The 20,983-nt window shown below is 35.2% G+C and overlaps 1 protein-coding gene across 4 annotated transcripts in view; it reads left to right on the top strand.

Moving 5' to 3' along the window:
- The first annotated feature begins 1,457 nt into the window (after positions 1–1,457).
- Positions 1,458–20,983, top strand: part of LOC142353976 (uncharacterized) — a 67,881-nt gene continuing 48,355 nt past the window's right edge. For 3 of the 4 annotated variants that reach the window (XM_075406220.1, XM_075406219.1, XM_075406217.1), the window contains exon 1: positions 1,458–1,527. The gene's annotated coding sequence lies outside the window, so the exon portion shown is untranslated. Of the gene's footprint in view, positions 1,550–20,983 lie in introns of all 4 variants that reach the window. The other variant, XM_075406218.1, reaches the window with a different exon arrangement.

Genomic DNA, 20,983 nt, shown 5'->3' with positions numbered 1-20,983 from the left:
TAAATTGATAAATAGGTCTATAAGAAAGTTGTGTTTAATGTTGCAATGGCTTGATTATTTTGAAAACTCAAATAGTTTAGTACGATTAAAAACCATTAAAAAGAGATTTTAGACTCAACCGATTAAATGAACATAACTTCAATCTGGATATAACTAGGTTGAATAATTTAAAATAACATATTTAAGATCATAGACATCGAAGACCCAATTTTTTGTACCTCAATCTTAAAATAATTGAAATGATATAAAAAGCGATAATAGCGGCTACAATAAGTTACATGCACACTAAGGTGAAGTATAGGAGACAATAAATAAACATGCTCACTAAAAGACCGTATTATGGAAATAGGGGGAGAGGCAGTTCTGATTTTTATTTTGCTCTTTATTAAGTAGAAAACAAAATCTAAGCTAGAACTGATTTTTGTCCACTGTTGTGAATAGAGATGAGTTCACATAATGACAGAAGCGATAATGAAATCATAAGACGGTCCCTAAAAATCACTGTTACAAATTGTAGCAAATCAAGCAGAATTGTGGGCGATCAATCAAAAGTCTGTGCTGAAGACCAGCTGTGGTAACTAATGAAGGGGTTTCGATTCGTGATATCCGAGCGCAACTCAACTGTTTGGTCAGATTTGGTCCACCCATTTAAAAAAATCTGAATTTTTCACATTATAGCCTCCAGCTTTGTTGTCTGACAACCTATAAACTCCCAATCGTGTAAAACATACCACAATGGGGCTATAACCGGAAGTCTTCAATTTTGTTTTCATTTCCATGTGTAATTAAACTAATGCGTTGTGCACTTATTAGGGACTGTATATACCAAACGAAGCGGAAATATCCATTTGCAACTTATTTAGGACATAATCTATTAGGGCAATTTATCAGGGCATATGATATTAAAATAGCAAATCATTTTGTAAGAATTAGGCACTTGTATTTGGGGGTTGCAAAAAATAGGCACCCACTAAGCTTGGGGGGGGGGGGGGGGGAGTTGGTTGCTTGACACAGACGGAAAAAATCCGACATTCGAGTTTTTAAATATATCCGAGATTCAATCTGTTTTTTTTCCGAGAATAACCTAAGTCGAAATAAATCACTTATGATCAACAATTTTCTTTCACACCCCTCCACTTTCTCTCAATTTTCTCTTTCACCCCCCCCCCCACTTTTCTCTCAACAATCTGAACACAAATAGATGTTTCTCATTACAGCCTCTCCCGGGAAATTTTAGCCCCGAATTTTATGGTATGCTTACCATGATGGGGGAGGCTACAGGTTATATGAACACTAAAATGAGGGGGGGGGGTGTATAATGGGAAAGACCCCAAAAGTCCTCCAGCAGTAACCGCCGTTTCTTATGAAAGAAAATATTTTTTTTTCGCTTCGCGGGGGGGGGGGGGTATGTGCCAAATCAGCTGAGCTGGCTGGTGTCGGTGATTATTTTCGGTGATAATTTTTCTGACAACACGGGCAGCACGTGCTCACAAGTTTATCCCAAGAAATGAATTTTCCAAACCAAGCGTAAGCTAGCCAAATCATTTAGGAATGACAAATTTTGAATTTATGTACCCCCGCCCCATTGTCGCTTTATGATTCCGATTGCAAGTTAGGTGTCGCTGGGTAAGGGTTTCTCAAATAGGTGAGTCAAACATCGTTAACACAGGCTTATGGAAAAAAATGTTCGGGGGAGATGGGGTGGGGAAAGATGGATCTATTCTGTCCCCCCCGTGCTTTTTATGACCCCCAGTTACAAATTATATGTTGTTATATAGCACGTTACTATGTAAGAAAATAGCACGTGCGCCTGGGGGTCATAAAAAATTAATGTTCAGTAAGCTGGGGGGGGGGAAACAGAATAGATCCGAAAAGATTTTTTTCTTTTTCTTGAATAGAACAAGGGAGTATTTCCCATTATAGCGGAATTATTCCCACGAAATTATAGCCCACATTAAGGTATGAAATACGGTAATAGTGTAGTATTACGAGAGCCGTTACAAATGAACGGCTAATTAATCCCGCATTAGAGCGAACGTATTTAGGCGCTAATTAACCATTCTTTCGCCGCGCGCTAAACAAACTAACGCTTATTAAGACTACCAGTACACAAGTATTTAAACAACTCAGTTCGACTTATTTAAATAACACATATTTAGGCCTGGATCTCCTCGCTTATATCCAGGACAAAAAATGTAAGTTGTTGAACGTAGGCGGCCTGTAAAACCACAGTTTCTTTTGATTTAAATTAATTCTGCTTTTGACAGTTGCAATGCAGATCTTTCCCCCCAAGTTCAATAAAGATGAAGCAGATTGCTTCAGGGGAAAAGACAATAGAGTCTCATAAAAAGCCCCCAAGAAAATCATAATTGTTGCGGTTTTAGAAGAGGGGAAAAGCAGAAAACAGGCGCCTACGAAATCAATAATTGATGCTCTCAGATTTTTAGATTTTTATTATTTTTTGGAGTTTCAATAATTTTTCCGTGACATAAAAAAGAGTTTATTCTCTTGCCTTCTCGGCCAATAGGAAAATTAAGAAGCACCTCAATATGAACGTGAGTTTGTGACTCGCTCCCTATCGGCCCAAACGGAGCTGAGAGGAATTAATTGTTTCTCTCAGCGAAGTGGGACGGAATAAAATTAGAGAGACAAATAACAGAGCCAACGACAAGCAACAGACAACTGCTTCATTTTTCCTACAAAATAAATTTCAAAATTCAAACAGAGAAGAAATTAAATAAAAGACTTCTAACTTAGAAGAACATTTTCTAATTTTCAAACAGAACATTCTTACGAGAAACCGACTTGAAGAAGTTTCAACGACGCACTCACTTAACAACAACACCATCAAGTAACAGCTCAACCCGGTTAAATACTGCTCAGTGTAAGCTTGTTTATTTAAACTATCTATTTAATTAATTGAACTTTTCAGCCCCCCAACAATTTTAAATTGAGACTTATAGCACAGACAGGTCTTAGGCATATATCTTTGCCTTCGATTTGTTATATCTTTTGTCAAGTTTGACTGGCATACATAAAGAGATCCCGTACTGTGTGATCTGTAGCAGCCCACCCAAATTTGATGACTGGTGCGCACAGAGTAAAGAATCACGCCTGAATTTTTGTTTTTCTATCCGATCGGATTAAAATAGTAAAATAACCACTACCACAGAAGTGAAAGCACACTAATAGACAAACAAATAGAGTAATTTATATCTAATTTACGGCCGAAATACAGTAAATTCACATTAAAATAGTAACAAGCAACTGATTCTTTGCTCTTGTAAAATTGTTCTGACCCGGGTGGGGGTAATCTATGTCCAATTTTTAGTTTATTTATATAACAATTGAAGTACTTTTACATTTTATAGTCAGAACTTAACCAAAAATCATCCCCCCAAAACCTATTTAGCCTAATTTTCACCCACTTTTCATCAAATTTATGGTTAAATTTTAGTATTTACACTTTAAATAACCGAAATTCAACCAGATTTTATCCCCCTAAAACGTATTTAATTTGATTTTAACCCAATTGTCACCAAATTTATGGTTGAATTTTAGTATTTTCACTCTAAATAATTGAAACTTATACAAAATTCATTCTAAATAATTTCACTCTAAATAATTTTCACTCTAAATAATTGAAACTTATACAAAATTCATCCCCCCATAACCTGTCTTGTCTATTTCTAACCCGATTTTGACCAAATTTATGCTTAAATTTTAGTATTTTCACTCTAAATAATTGAAAGTTATACAAAATTCATCCCCCCATAACCTGTTTAGTCTATTTCTAACCCGATTTTGACCAAATTTATGCTTAAATTTGAGTATTTTCACACTAAATAATCAAAATTTGTACAGAATTTATCCCCCAAAACTTGTTTAGATTATTTCTGACCCGATTTGGACCAAATTTATTGTTAAATTTTAGCATATGCACTCCAAATAACCAAAAATTATCTAAATTTCACCACCCCAACACCTAATTAAACTAAACTTTAGCCGATTTTCACCAAATTCACAGTAGAATTTTAGCATTTTCACACTAATTAGCCAATTTTTAACCAGAAATAATCCCCCCAAATCATATTTAGAGTAACATATGTCTAATTTTCACTAAATTGTTGCCAAAAATATAGCATTTGCAAACAAATTAACTTAAAATTTACCAGAATTCATCCCCCCAATGCGTGTTTAGTGTAATTTATACCAAATTTTCTACAAATTTAAGCACACATTGTTGCATTTTCACATTAACTAACCCAATTTTGGTTAAATATAAGCCTTCCTTAGTTGAATATTCACTCTGTTTTATCAATTTCTTGACCCGGGTAGGGTAATATTAATCAAATTTTAACCAAATAAACAACATTTTGACCTAAATTCTCAAATATTAACCAGAATTTAACAAAATTAACGTCATTTTTATTAAAATTTAAGGGAAACTAATCAGATTTAAGCTGTAACAACATCAATTTTATCCAATTTTAATCAATTTTACACAAAATTTAGCCAATTTAGCGTCATTTTTACATTATATTATCCCCCCAACACAGATTTGTAGCCTGGAAATAACATAAATTGATGAGAATATCCCCAGTTTAGCCGGCTTCACACGAACATTTTCACCAATAGAGGTTTTAAACAGTGCATGGACCAAACTGGAATAGTTATTGTAGACCATCTTAATCTAACAGCAATAGAAAACACTAGAACGGGTAAAATAACACGATTTATTACTGACGGAATTACCTTTGTAGCTATTTTCTACGTGTTTGAGCATAATTCACCAGCTAATTTTTATATAACCTATGCATCTGAGAACCCTAATTTTCAGAATTTACTAACTTCGTTAAAAACTAAAAACAGTGTGATCGAGATTCCCGCAGAAAATTTAGCCAATAATTAATTAAAAGAGCGTAAACTAGCCTTATAACCCAATTTGTACACAAATTTATCATAGAAAAATTGTTGTCTCATGTTAAAATACGGTCATTAACAGACTCAAGCACGCTAGAAACAATATTTAAACACAATAATAGCTACAAAAATACTACTACTGATGTACTAAACATCCCGTACTAAACGTTTTTGTACTGTCTTCTGTGTATTTTCATACAAAAATACATTAATAAAACAACAAAAACAATTGTTCTATGTTATTTATATGTCATATAATAAAGTAAACGTTCAAGATTTAAATATAAGTATTAAAGTACATAACAAAATAGGCAAAGTTTCATATTATTTAACTGATCAGAACAGAAACTTTTTATGCATTTACCATCACTCTTCTAGCGAAACGGAAACTGAAATCTACATAACTTACAAGTGGACCAACCCAAACTTTAATGAACTTTTGTGTGCTCTAAGAAATCAGAACAGTGTGATAGAATTAGCATAAACGTTATCATCTTGTGTGTGGATGAGCCACAAAAATAAAATTTCCCCGTTTGGTTTACAAATCTTAAAAATCATTAAACCCAAATACATCAACCTTTCTCCTGACGATCCGAGTTTACCAGATAGAGTTAAATTACTTATAAAAACAGAATTTGTCACACAAATTAGATTTTCAAAAATAAACAGATTTCACCAATACTCTGTTGAATTTAAACACTCTGAAAGCACTTATCCTTGGTTATTAAATTTTACCGTTGAGCAAACCGATATTTACTCTTGGGTTGAAATTTTTAGCACTGATAACGGCAAAAACTTTGAATTTAAAATACAATCATTGAACGGTCCTAAACAAATAAAATTCATATTACAAAACAAACAGTTCAACTTTCTACTTTAGTATTAGCGTTTTATTACTTAATTGTTATAACAAAAATATTTTCTACACTAATTACCCAAACTAATAATACTTTCGTATAAAATATTCTTTTCGTACACTAAAATAAAACATGGCAGCGAAGGTTGTTGCGCACCCCGACATAGCGTTAGAGAAATTTACAGGTTTAGATCCATCTGGAAATGCCCAGGAATTCTTTAGTTTAATACAAAAAAAAATCCAATTCTCACTAGGAACAAGAGATCCTGCGGATGCTGGCTTGCAAGCAGCATACGACACTAGACAAAAAGCGTTGTTTGGTTCGGTTTTGCGTGGGCCCGCAGCCCAATGGTTTGAAACCTTAGCACCAGGTTTAGCATGGAAGGAAGTTAGAAATTAGTTCATTGACCGTTTTACTGATGCAAAAGACAAGTATAGGAAAAGAATTGAAGTCGAGAGTATTAAAAGGCAACCAGATGAATTGATAAAAAGCTATACACACCGAATAACAAAAGCAGTTGAAAAAGGATGGCCAGATCCAGATTTTAACAACGACCAGCGTAACGCTAAGTGTATGGAGTACTTTTTAAAAAAGGATTAACGCCACCTGCACTCAAGCAAAAGGCACATCAGCGGTTATTAGAAAACCCAGCTACAACTTGGCAACAATTACAGGATCATGTAGCAACTAAAGACTTAAGTTTTTCAGTTAGCAGTGAATTCACGGGTACTGCCTCAAGTAGTATCGACAATAAAATAGAAATAGAAGGGTTAAAAAACCAACTCACAGAAATAGCAAATCTAATGAAAGATCATAAAATAAACGCCACATACAACAACGACAATCCTAGATTAAAAAAAAACCAGACTAGATTCAGCAAGTTTTGCAAACGTTCAGGTCACACAATAGCTTTCTGCTTTAAGTACAAGGACTTTAAAAATGAAAACCGAAACCCACCTCAACAACGAGAAAAGTTCACAGATAATTATAAACGTAGTAGGAGCCATTCACCAGGTCAACAAAATTACAAATCAAACAATTATGACAATCGAAATTCTAGGGACAGACAGAGAAATAGTTATAACCAAAATCAATCCAATTATCAAAACAACTCTAGATCAGACTACCGACATCGATCACCGTACCCATCAAACTCTTCAAACAATTACCGATCATCTTCTTACGATAACCGATCACAGGAACGACAAAATAACCATCGAAACAACTCTTACAGAGATAACAATAGGCAAAATAGTAGGGATAGACAAAGCAACGGTCCTCAAAGATCAGATAATCGATATCGTGATAGGAGTAGAGACCATGACCGAGATAGGACACCTAATAGACAAAACCATAATACTCATTCAAGAGATAACAGTGAAGGGCGAAGCCCTCGAGTTCACTTTACCAGTGAAACTTCCAGAGACTATTACAATAATGAGAATCACAACGACGAGTATTTAAACTAGACAGGTCTCCGTTCATAAACACTACTGATAACAAAGCAAGTTACTCACATATTTATATTAATTTATACCAATCCGTTGGAGACAGAAATAAAAATAACGGCTTAGAAACACAGTTTTTATTGGACACAGGAGCATCAAGCTCTATAATTAATTACCACACTTATCTTGAACTATGTAAATTACAACACATTGAGATGAAAGCTTCAAAAACTCATACTCTAGCGGTTAATGGTGAGAAACTAAAACTTCTAGGTCTAATTACTTTCAAAACTTCTTTCGACATTGAAGGAAAGTATCAAGTGGAAGTTACCACATGGGTTTCAGCCAAAGCTGGTTGCAAGCCGAATTTGTTGGGAATGGATTTCCTTGAATCTACAGTAAAATCTATTGACCTAACCACTCCAAAAATTGATTTAAAAACTTACCCTGAAGTAGCCGTCACATTATCTAGATACCAAACGAAAAGCTATCCAAACATTAATTCGTACAAAATTGTAACTCTTGACCAGCAACTACCATTAGCACCAAAATCAACTCGAGTAATATCAATTAGACCTCCGAATGAATTCTTCAGAAAGGGAACCTTCTTCGTAATTGGAAGTGAACTGCAAGCACAACGAATTTATACTTACAACGTCCAGTGTTTTAGAAAAGAAAAGGAATTACCAATAATTCTAAACAATCCTCAAAACAACAAGGTTGTCATCCAAAAGGGTCCTATTGGGCACACTTTAGAAGACATTGAAATTAGACAAGACCCAGAATTTTCTGTAGTTGACAACGTTGCATTCATAAACCACCTAATGAATAGTGACACTAATTGGGATCAAATTTTCCATGTTAGTGAAAAACAAGGTCCAAAAATTTCAAAAATTCAAAATTTCTTTGCAAGCAAAACTCCTGAAAAACAAAAGAAAACAGAAAAGCGAAAAAGGCAACAAGATTTTACCAACAACTACGAATTAGAAACAGACTTTAGCGACGACCTCAAGGATCTTAAGCCACAATTAGAAACAACTGATGAGAACATCAGACCCGTTGAACTTCCCAAAGAAAAACTCACAGATTTGACAAAACCGTTCAAGCGTATCTCAAAAAATTTGATTTCAGTCAAGCTGATATCAATGACGAAAATTTAGACAAGTTACTGAGGACTTTAACTAAAAATAAAGACGTTTACTCTCAACACAAATACGATGTTGGAAAGATAAGACAAAAGTTTCAGGTTAAACTTTTACCTAATTCAACTTTGACAAAACAAAGACCATCCAAAGTACCATTACATTATCAGGAAAAACTAGAAAACCTTTTGGAACAATTGTGTAAAACAGGTATAATCCGGGAAATGGGTAATGATAAAGAAATGGGATCAGAATTTATTAACCCAATCATAATCCTACCCAAGGGGAACACAGTAAAACTGGTTATAGTTGTCCGATATTTGAATTCAATAACAGATCTTAGTCGATATTCATGGCCACTAGAGCCAATCGGAAGCCTATTAACTAGACTTAAAGGCAATTTTTTCACAACCAGTGATCTCTGTTCAGCTTATAACCAAGTTCCTTTAACTGAGGAAACCAAACAACTGGTAAGTTTTGTAATTGGTCCAAAGCAATACACATTTGAACGCAAATTTTACGGCCTATGCGGTCTACCTAATTTCTTCAGTCGTATAATGACTATCCATTTTGCACCATTAATTAGAAAAAAACAAACTATAACCTACATTGATGACACCATCATGCAAGCGCAAGATGAAACCGAAACGTTTGAAATAATTGACAAGTACCATGAACTTTTAAGAAAATCAGGATTGAAAGCTCAACCTGAAAAGACTAAATTTTTCCTTAGGAAAGTACAGTTCTTGGGACATGTAGTAGGTAAAGATGGGATACAACCAGTCAAGAAGCGAGTAGCAGATTTAAAAGCACTTAAGTCGCCTGAAAACAAACGTGATGTCATGAGAGTTCTAGGTTGCTTAGGATTCTACAGCATGTACATCAAAAATTTGCATGTTGACTGCAAACCATTTTATGACCTAACCCGCACAGAAACTAAATTTGTCTGGACAACAGAACACGAAAAACTGTTTAACGACATTAAAAACAGGATTAGCGAAGATACTATCTTAGCAATACCTGATACTAAATACCCTTTCCACGTGCATGTAGACGCTTCTTCTATAGGAGTAGGCTCAATTCTCGTTCGAGAATTTCCAGAAGGGAAACGAATAGTGTCTTTTAACTCTAGAATTTACACTAAAGAGGAACAAAAAATGAGCACCACAGCACGCGAACTTTGCGGCGTAATATCTGCACTACAAACATATGAGCATTACCTAATTGGTTCTCCCCATCCAGTATATGTGTACACCGACCATAAGCCTTTAATGTATCTATGGGGTAGAGGAGGAAAACTCTCTCACAGGTTTTTCAGGTACCAGTTAGTAATATCTCAATTTCAGAACTTGAAAATTATTTGGACTGAAGGAAAAAACTTAGCTTTTCCCGACATCCTAAGTCGCAATGTAAAATTTAGAGATCTGGACAAGTATCAATTTAAACACAAAAAGATACCAAAAGACATTAGATTTTACGACGAGCATGGTAACGAGGAAAAATATTTCATTTTGTGATAATGAAAAGGGACCAGCAGATGACTTTTTTCCGATCCTAAAAAAAGCATAACGGGTATCGACAAATTCATTTTCAAAAACGACAAAATGGTAAAGCAAAAGTACGACAATAATCAAAACAGACTTTGCTCAATAAATAATATTTCGGAAGATTTCTCGTATGGTTCATCAATTAACCACTATAGGCGTCACCGCAAAACATGAAATAACCCCTGTATCAGAACAGGAGGAAAACGAAACGTCTGATCATTATACAGAAATTGATTCCTACCCTGATGAAGGGATAACCGAACAAAATTTTGACTCAATTTCGGAAATTGAATTGTTCAACGAGAACCAGTCACCGGAAATAGATTTTGACAAACTCTACATTGATCAAACTAATACCACAGACTCGGAGTACAGATTCCCTCTAGAATACGATAAAGTTTTTCTCGTGAAAAATAGCACTTGTATAGACAAAATCGAATTAGCAAAAAAATTTCCCGAAAATACAAAAATACAAGATGCAAGAGAACTCATCGATAAACTGACAATCTTCTCTAAAGAAGTTGATTTAAATACATCGGTAATTTGTCAAGAACAATTAAAAGACCCAGTGATACAACAAATTCGCCAATTAAGGACGAACAATAACAAAGATGAAAAGAAAATTGAATTCCGACAATCTATGGCCATAATGTCGTACATTAATAACTTTGAGAAACTGAGTTTTGTAGGTAACATCTTATGTATTCAACAACAAAAAGACGAACCAGATATTGAATACTTAAAAATTTGTGTACCACTGTCATTGTTCTTCAAAGTTTTTCAGCTAGCTCATTGTGAACTGTCAGGTCATGTAGGTTTAGATAAAACACTTGCTAATGTAAAACGATTTTTTTATTGGTCCGGAATGTATAAATAGATTGAAAATCTAATTGCTGATTGCCTTGAATGCCAAAAAAATGAACAAAAACGGAGAGACATCCACGAGGCACCTCTCGAAAAGCGGACTGATACAGTCCCATTCCCCTTTCATACGGTCCATATTGATCACAAAGGACCTTTAAATCCTCCATCGAACGGTAAACACCATTGTTTAGTTATCGTCGATTCATTTTCACGTTTCATTCAAGTATACCCTGTACGTTCCACAGACGCAGTAGACACCATAAAAGCTTTAGAAAAGTTCATCTTGTCTTTTGGAATACCACAAAAACTTGTTTATGATAAGGGTTCGGCATTCATGAACCAAGATTTTGCGAGTTACATTCATGAATTAGGTATAACACTCGCACCTCGAACTGCTTATGCGCCTTGGACTAATGGTAAAGTCGAGATCCAAAACAAACATCTAGGAGCACATTTCCGAATTTTTCTAGAACAAGCTCGAGGTAAATGGGGCGAACTGGCACCAAAATTTGCTTTTTCTCATAACACGGTTCCAAATGCTAGTACTGGAATCTTACCTTATGAAATTGTGTTCGGACAAAAACCACAGATACCTCTGTCACTTAAGTTAGGACTCCTACGAAATTCACAACTCACATGCTCTTCCGAGTTTTGCAAAGACCTGCCTCTTCACAGGCATACCTTGCAAACTTCAAAAAACACCGAAATTGACAAACTTCTAAAACCGACTATTAACAATTCGTTGCTTATGCGAGAAAACCAATTCAGACAAATATACAATAACGCTTAAAAAAAGAGCTTAGAAAACAATAACCGCGCACATAAACATAGAAACAAATACAAATTAGGCAAGCCACTTGAGGTTGGACAAAAAGTTCTAAAGGAAAACCATCAAATTGAGTTAGGAAAGTCAAAAAAACTACATGAACTAAGATCAGGACCTTATACTGTAGAAAAAAAACTAACCAATGTTAACTATGAATTAACTTTAGACAGCAACCCGGCCACCAGGAAGGTCGCTCATAGAAATCACCTAGTCGAGTACTACCCAGCTACTGAAACTATACCAGAGTTAACCCTAGAATATGGTATAGATAAAAATAATTGTGACACATTTTATAATAATCTAATGACAAGTCAGATGAATAAATTCAACAGTCCCTTGACTAAATTCTCCCTCCAAAGCCCCACTAACACCAAATATTTCCCCGTGGAGAATTTCATGCGAAGAGACTCCCCTGTGCAGAACTTCGACCCTGACCGAACTCCTACCAATTTCGATTCTGGATTCAACGAAGCAAGTTCAGGTGGTCGTGACAACCCACCTCCAGACCAAACACACCTGCCTAGCGGTAGTCGAACAAGAAGTTCAACTCCTTGCCCACAGCACAATTCTAGAATACCTCTAGACCCTAATTTAAGTCCTCTCCGCCCTAATACATCGGAACAAGGACCTTCTAATTTACAAACTTTAGAAAATAATAATAATAATAGGCGAACTTCTAGTCGCTCGGCCAAGCCGCCATCACGCTATCAAGCCGGATTTACTTAACTTTGTTTTAGGTAGCAATAAATCCAGTCAACATTTACTGGCAGTGCCTATTACTACAACTCAAAGCCTTAATTCCCGACTTGAAGCGCTAAAAAAAGAACAGGATGAAAAGATATCCTTGTTTTGAAAAACTCTATTTTTCTTATTTACTTATAAGTCTTTTCTACTTTTGTACTCTTTCTATAGTTATTAACGCTACTGGACCTTCTTTTGAGGATATTAATGACGTATCTAACAAACTTAGGGTCATTCATTATGACTGTTCTAAAATGAAAGAAAATAAAATGTATGCGTTAACACAAGTTTCTCCTTGCAAAATTACACCCGAAAACATTCAGATGGTTGATACACATGTAACACTTTATCAACGGTCTTATCGGACCTTTGTTAAAGCTCTTATGTGCAAAGTCACTGCAATGCTCATTCGTTATAATTGTGGTATGTTTTCCCATTCATCAATTGTACACAACGCTCCAATAATAACATACGTTATTATTGTTTCACCCGAACAATCCCTAATTGCTAATAAAACTGGAAAAATTACTGCTACCGAATTTGACGATGATGACATGGAAATTGACATAAAACATAGAATAAAAACTGTCTCCTACAAAAACCAGGGAGTTGCTCTTGAAGGTCATTCATCAACATCTTGTGATAATCGTGGTCAAATTAAACACTTCTATGTGAAACCCTGATGCAAGAAACTGTACTCGATATTGATCTTAATGACAGAACTGTCTATAACAGTCAAGGACTAAAACTTCCTTGTGTCCTCTCAGAAGGAGGTTGTCATTCGACATCACTCGACCCCTTTGCATACAATTAGGAGGCACCGGAAAATTGTATAGTTACTAAAAGATTTTCACAAAACGCAAAAACGCTAAAACATGAAAACGATCTTGGTAACGTACAGTATTTCATAGTGAGTGATGAAAAACCGGAGACGCCCTATGAAGGACCAGGAACGTATTCTCCTGCTGAAATGGACATAAAAATTAGAGTAATTGATGAAAAAGAAAAGGTGTGTGGAAAACCAGAATTTATTTACAGAACAAATTTAGATTCTTTATATGTTTCTTATAAAGGCGGATTTAATATGAAGACTGGCAAACCTTATAAAACAAAAACTCAACAATTTTTTCATAAACTTCGTGTTGAACATGACAATAGCCTAAGTGTAAATGGGTTTAATAGGAAGCCTTCAGATGAACAGATCCGAACATCCGACAATGGTTTTGTTGCATGGGAACACTTAGACAAAGACAAGTTAGACTATCATCTTAACCTTGCGGTAAAAATGGATTTTGTCATATATCATAATTACATGCAAATAAAACAAGCATGGAAAAGTTTGGTCATAGAGCAATGCGAACTTGATCGAACTCTGAAACAAATGATACTTATGCAGGCTATCCAAAATAATCGTTTAGCTGGATACATGTTAACCGGCAACCGCTCGATGTTCTTAGAAACAGATGGTAGCATAGGTTGGCTGTACCACTGTCCAAAACGAAACTCACCACTTCAGGTTCTTGAGCAGTGTTATGATAGAATTCCTATTCATTATGATGGTAGGACAATGTTCGTCGACCCAATCACTCAACAAATCTACCCATTTGCAAACGAAGTAGATTGTGTTGGAGGCTATAAAAATGCCTACCAATTAGATATTGATAATGAAAACTCATGGTACCATTTGATGCCAGCACCTGTTCTTTTACAACAGCCAAAAATATTCTCCTCAAGAGTTATTAGTTCTATTCCAAAATTTACCGGTTACGAATCGCAACGTGCCGGAATTTACACACCAAATCAACTTAAATCGTTTTGGGACAATATCTTGCATTCGGAAGCTTCAAAATCTGTTTTGACAAAAATTTCAAGAGAAGTTCTAGAAGGAAGAAGCATAGACTATTCTCAAAAAGATATCTATGCGTCAGCAATGGGAATTAACAGACAAATTTATCTAGATTCTCTTCTTTCACCTGCATTTTTTACAGACCAGTTCAAAGGCACTTTTGGAATCATCACTTTTTATCTGGAAAAAATTGGAGTTTATTTTGCTTGTTTCTTGTGCATAAAATTCTTAACTGATGTAATCGTAACAATCATAAGAGCGTTCTAAACCACAAAGTATCCAACAAAACAATGGGTTTTTGGAAAATTCTATTAGGAGCAACATATAATCTTTGTATCTTATCGTTCTTTACACCGGTATTCTCTAACGAAACCAAACCGTCGGCCCCACAGAACAACAATCATTTTTTACCGCTTGGTAATTATCAACCTTACAGCACAATAGAAAAAACTTACAAATGCGTTGAGGATCAACCAAGAGAAAATAAAATTGATGAGCATTGTCATACAGAAAATAATAAAGCACAATACCCAAGTCTGGCGTCACATCAACCACAACCACAAAATGATGCAACCATTCAAAGTGTTGTGGCACCTCCTTAAAGCTGTGACTAAAAATCACCCTTTTTATAAAAAAAATAATTTGTTTCAAAAATAATAAAAATTATTTGTATTAGACTCTGTAAGTTAGTTAATATCTTGTTTAGATACACCTCAAGGATGCTATGTTATGCAGCCCAATTTCATAAAACAGCCTAACGTTTTATTCATTCGATTTGGACAATACACCGGACAAATATATCATCAAGTATTTCCGCCTTGAAAACTACTGTAACTATTAGAGTTGCATCTTTCTACTTCAGTGACATCATTGATCTGGATGTACCACATTCAAAATTTCAATACTTCTCATTGTTAAGAGCCCTGATTGATAACACAATTACTTTTGTAAACATTGGAATCGAATACGAAATTGTTTCAAAGCACCTGAAGAAAAATATTACTAGATTTTGATTTCTCTTGTAAGTTCAACATTAAGAGACATGTATGAATTTCTTTCTTTCTTTTTATTTCTTATAATCCAGTTTCAACTATGTAATCCAAACTATTTTTATCTAGCTATTGCCTGCACTCTCCCCCTACTCCGATTTTACTACAGTGAATCCGATTGATATATTAGCTATAAATATCAATCGTTGTCAATAATCCTGTTTTTAGAAGTAATTGACACTCCTTTTTATCTTTTTTTTTAAAATTTATTTTAATACCTATTTTGAAATGAAGAACACTAAGTTAATTAACAACTAAAACGCTTCCATTGATGTACGTTTTGTTTCAAGATAGACTTGTTACAATTTATCAAATAAAAAAAACCTTTGAAGAACAACACGGAGACATTTTCCCTCAAATTGTTATAAATTTTGAGTTTTGGGACACTTGGGAAAACGATACTGTGATTTTAACCCCTCATTCGTTGTATTGGAATTATTTCGTGTATTTAGCACAATTCGACCCTAATAGTTTGCCAAATGAGCTAGATCAGCAACATGATTCATTTAACTAATAGAAACTTACAAATCAGAATCGGAAACCAAAATTTTGAGCTATTAGCCGTATACTATGTTTCCGCTATAAGTATAATGACTTTCGCAAAAAACCCATGACAAATATTTACAGACTTTTAATTATTTTCATTACTCATCCTCAGTTCGCCGAATTCACCATTTTTCTAGCATTCAAAGAGAACTCGGTATTTCAAGTACAACATCCAATCTACATTGCTTAGGTATCATTCTAAACTATGATATTTGCAGTTAACAATAAATTTGTAGAGTTACAAAAAATTCACCGATCTTTTGATGCATACCCAACTCCTGTACCTACTATGCTAGTAAAGCTCAAAGAAATCCAAAGTGAAAAAATTTGTTTAATAAGTATTAATCCTCTCTCAGTTCATTGGAAATTCTTCCTATTTATGCTAGAAAATCCAAACTGTGTACCTCACAATATTTATTTTGATTGCCCAAAAACTGATTCTTGCCAAAACGATTCAATCCTTAAAGAGTTGGAAACTATTAACAATTAAAAGCAGCAATGATGTTCTCATACCAAAACTGCCTTATACAAATACAATTTTTTGAAAAATCATTTGTCACGACAAAAGCAACAGAGTAATCCCACAACTAATACTCCATTTTGGATATTTAAACACTTGGACTGATGGAACCATCACCTTAACACCATCTTCCCCCTATTGGACATTCTTTATAAATATATCCCAAGCTTTAATTGGTTCTAAAATCCCTTCTAATTTAGATCTTCTATAATGCTGTTCCACTTTGGTGAGCGCCTAGTCAAAGTAGAGTCCCTCGAGAAATCTTTTATTGAAACTTACAGAGCAGATATTAAACCCTGTATAATTATACACTATACAGACTACGAGCGTGGATGTGAGGGTTCTACTCGAGTCACCATGGGAATGATGCACTATGAATTCTTTCTTGCACTCATTGATATCGAAGAGCATTTCCCAGTCAACTTGGGCGCTCTTCAGTAAAGTAATTTGTTTCACATAACTTTCTCTCCCCAAAAAATTAATTAATAATTAAAGCATGTATCAAAATAACTTATATGTTCGTAAGCACAGGTACCATTAATCATTATTACATCTATCCAAACGAGAAACACTGGAATTTCTTTTTTGCTATTGCAGATCTAAATGTAACTATCCCCAACGAACTTGAACACCATGGGTTAGAAGTCGCATACCCAGATCTCTCTGATTTATCCATATAATGGGAAACATTTTGAAAATATTATCTCAGCAACCACAAATTGACTCAACCCCAAAAATCGAATGTCCTATTTGTTACCTCCCTTGTCGTCAATTTAAAAAATTGCACAAAAACCCAAACGGTCAACCCCTCATTTTGCTTGCATTCCCTGTAGAAATGAATTATTTAAATATTGGAACCAACCTAAATGCCCCATTTGCGTAACTCCCATTTATACAATCAAGTCATTGCCATTATTTCCAGTGTGATTCTTGTCAAGAAATCAAAAAGTTATCTACTTGCCACAGCCACTTCAAAAACCTACACCCTAAAAAATCAATTTGTTTGCAGTGTATGACTTTCACAATTACTAAATGCCCTTTATGCAAACAAACAATTGACCCAAACAACTGGTGGTAAAATCCTCAATACAAAACTACGTTCACAAACTATCCAAAATGTTTACCCCCACATTACTTGATTTTTTATTAATGGCCCTTATGATTATTGCAGCAGCCTTCTCCTTCGTTTTAACCGTTTTCCGCGTAGTTGTAAGTATTCCTTTCAACTTTTTGATGTTCATAACTATATTAGTAATAGACCAAACAATAAAATCCCAAAATAATCGACAACCAAATCCTCCAACCGTGCCAGTCCCATAATTCCTTCCAATAACAATCTTTCAAAAATGAATACAATTGACAAAGAAACCAATACTATAGAATCCAAACCGGTCTCATTAATTTGTTTATGCTGCAGACGTGAAACAATTGTTTTCAAGAAATTACACGAGAACCCCCCTAAGGAACTACCCCACGTAATGTGTCTGCTCTGTTACCAATATGTTATAAAAGATATGGGCTATGATTTTTGTCCTAAATCCTCTAAATTTAATGTTATCTTTTCAATCTTTAACTGGTTTCAATGTGATATTTGCAAACAAACAAGATTTCAATATTCTGTTGCAAAAACGTTTCATCACAGTGACCATGAGCCCGTCAACTTTTGTAAATTTTGCGTAGAAGATTATAAATTATGCCCTCGTTGCAAAAAAAACAATCACATAATCTACAATGAGTCCAAGAACATCCAAAATTTTACTTCTTTCCCTAGTTTTATTTTTAATCCAATCGAAATCCCTAATTCAACTCAGTTTTTACCAGGAGCAAGTCACCTCCTTCACCCTAGTTCGGCACTACTCATTGAATTGACAAAATGCAACCCATAACATTGTTTATTCTTCTATTTGTTCTCTTATGCGCATTGGCAATATCCCTTTTTATTAATAACTACCTCCTTTCCGCAATTCGCCAAATTTTCTCCAGATACTGAAAATGACCAATCTAGACCTATCCACAAAAATATTTATCCTGATCCTAATTACCTTGCTTGCCATATCGTTCCTCATTAATCTCATCCTACTGCAGTTTCTCGAGGGTTTTCTTGTTTCTATCTTAGGAAAATAAGAGAACAGTCAATCGATGGGCCTTTCACAATCCCTATTCGACGGTTTTCGTTGGTTCTATCCCCATAAGGACATTATCTGCCCCATATGTTCACGGAAACCCGTTATTGTAGAAAAACTACATAAGCAATTTCCCAGAGAAAATCCTCACTATGTATGTATTCCTTGGAGAAAGGCACTTTTTAAAACATACACAAACCCTAAATGTCCCATTTGTCTTCGACCTTGTCTTCCCGTCCTGATCACATCCTACTTTCATTGCAATTTATGCAAAAAATGAAAGCAGAATTAGGAGTAACAAAACACCCACATTTTTCCCAACATGACAAACACCGATTCTATCGGGTGTGCATAAATAAGCTGAGAAAATGTCCCATTTGCAAAAATTTTTTTTAGACGACGTTGTCTAATAAACCAAAAACAACTCAAGTACAAACGATCTTTTTTTTCTCTCTTTTAACTTTTCCTCGGGAAGGGGTTTCCTCAGCTTTCTCCAGCCTGGCTTTTGAACCTAAATAATTTAGAACACTAACACGATAACTGAAAATTCCAAAAATGACCCGAAAAATTTCTTCCTTTCAACTCAGCAAGGTTGTCTCCCTAGCTGCACGGGTCGTTGCAGCCGTGTTAGTGTGACACACGCCCCAAGGCTCACGCCTCCGGGCAGCGTAGAAAGACGTACTTGTGCCAGGGCTGCCCACCTGGCATAAGTATAAAAAATTTTTTTATTATTGCCCCCTTCCTTTATTAAAGTTAACTTTGCATTTAGCAAAACAAAAACTTTTCTACCAAACTTTAATAACAAATGCCATTAGCATTATAATTTTTAAACAAAGTAGTTAGCAACAAAACCTTACAAAAACATTTTTACAATAGAATACTTTTTTTATATTAGCAATCCAATTGCAAACTTGAAAAGAAGCCATAATGTGTGATATTGATGACACAGGCTAACCAAAATCAAAACATTTTAGATCATCCACAACGAAACACTCACAATGACTACCAGACCCACACTCGCAAGCGTAGTAATCCCCAGTCAACATCAACAAGTGACAACACAACAAGAACAAACACAAACCCATTCTTCTCAGCCTCCTATTTTCTCAAAGCCTCCATTTAAACCTCAGAACACACAACAAGTTACTACAACTATTGCATCTCCATCAACTTCCAGTCAATATGATCCCGAAAACAACTGGCAAGTTAGCAGAAAGCGACAATTCCCAATCCAACAAATTAGCAATCACAAAAACAAAATTATTAAGATGAACAACATTGAAGATCTCGTTCCCGACGCTATCAGGAAAATACCCTCAGAATAATTGAAATTACAGAAACCGCGAGAAGAAAACATGAATAAAGAAAACCCGAGGTACGTTAACACCCTCCTCTATGTCCTGAAACCAAACTACAACAAATTTGAGGTTGCTAGTAAAATAAACATCATCCAGTCAAATGGACATCAACAGATACTAGTCAACAGCGAAAAGCTTCCAGTTCTGAAAACCTTCTCGCTCCCCACAGAAAACAACAAGTGGAGAATTAAAAATCGCGACCCTAAGAAGGGCACTTATACCCTTAGGGATAACATGCTCGACGCATATATTGAAGTCCCCTACGATGCTATTTCCGCTTTTCCTGTCGAGATGCCAGAACTATCAAATATCAACACTAGTAGTTTAATAAAGGAAAACACCACATTTAGGCAGGAACTATTTCAAAAGGAAACAGAGTTGCAAGAATTGCAACTGAAATTTGAACAACTAAAAATGGAGTCACAGAAACCACCTGAGGAGAAGCAACTTCCTAACGACCATTGGCGGCGCCAATATGTCGTTGCCCATCAACTCAAAAAAACCAGCGAATCAAACGCGCAAACTATGCTAAAAACGTTCTCCTTGAAACATCTAGAAAAAACCAATGCCAACAAAAAACTTGGAGAAAAGAATCTGGAGCTAGGAAAGAAAATAACACAATTAATGAAGGTAAACGAAGAACAAAAAACCAAATTTCCGAGCTCAAAAGGAGGGTTAAAAAGCACAAAAAGCGACAGTCAATGGATAAGGACGAACCAACTGAGGACGATATACAAGAGGATCTTTTGATCGAAGACGATGGTAACAGTCCGATGCCAAGCCCAGTCATTTTGCCTACAGAATTTTTTAACTAATATAGCACAACATTATCGCCCTTTGCGGTTAATTTTATAGCATACCATTATCGCCCTTTGCGATTAATTTTATAAACTGTCTGAATTTGTAGTAACTCATTCATATGTCCCAAGCGCAATAAAATCATATACGATGCAGTATATTTCTTTCTTTTAATCATTTTCTTTTCTATCTTAAAATCGGGGTGAGCTGTAGTATTACGAGAGCCGTTACAAATGAACGGATAATTAATCCCGCATTAGAGCGAACGTATTTAGGCGCTAATTAACCATTCTTTTGCCGCGCGCTGAACAAACTAACGCTTATTAAGACTACCAGTACACAAGTATTTAAACAACTCAGTTCGACTTTTTTAAATAACACAACTTTAGGCCTGG

This window comes from Convolutriloba macropyga, chromosome 15, assembly GCF_964194025.1.
Source record: "Convolutriloba macropyga chromosome 15, txConMacr16.3, whole genome shotgun sequence".
Classification (NCBI taxonomy): domain Eukaryota; kingdom Metazoa; phylum Xenacoelomorpha; order Acoela; family Convolutidae; genus Convolutriloba; species Convolutriloba macropyga.
This window is presented reverse-complemented; position numbering and strand designations above follow the sequence as displayed.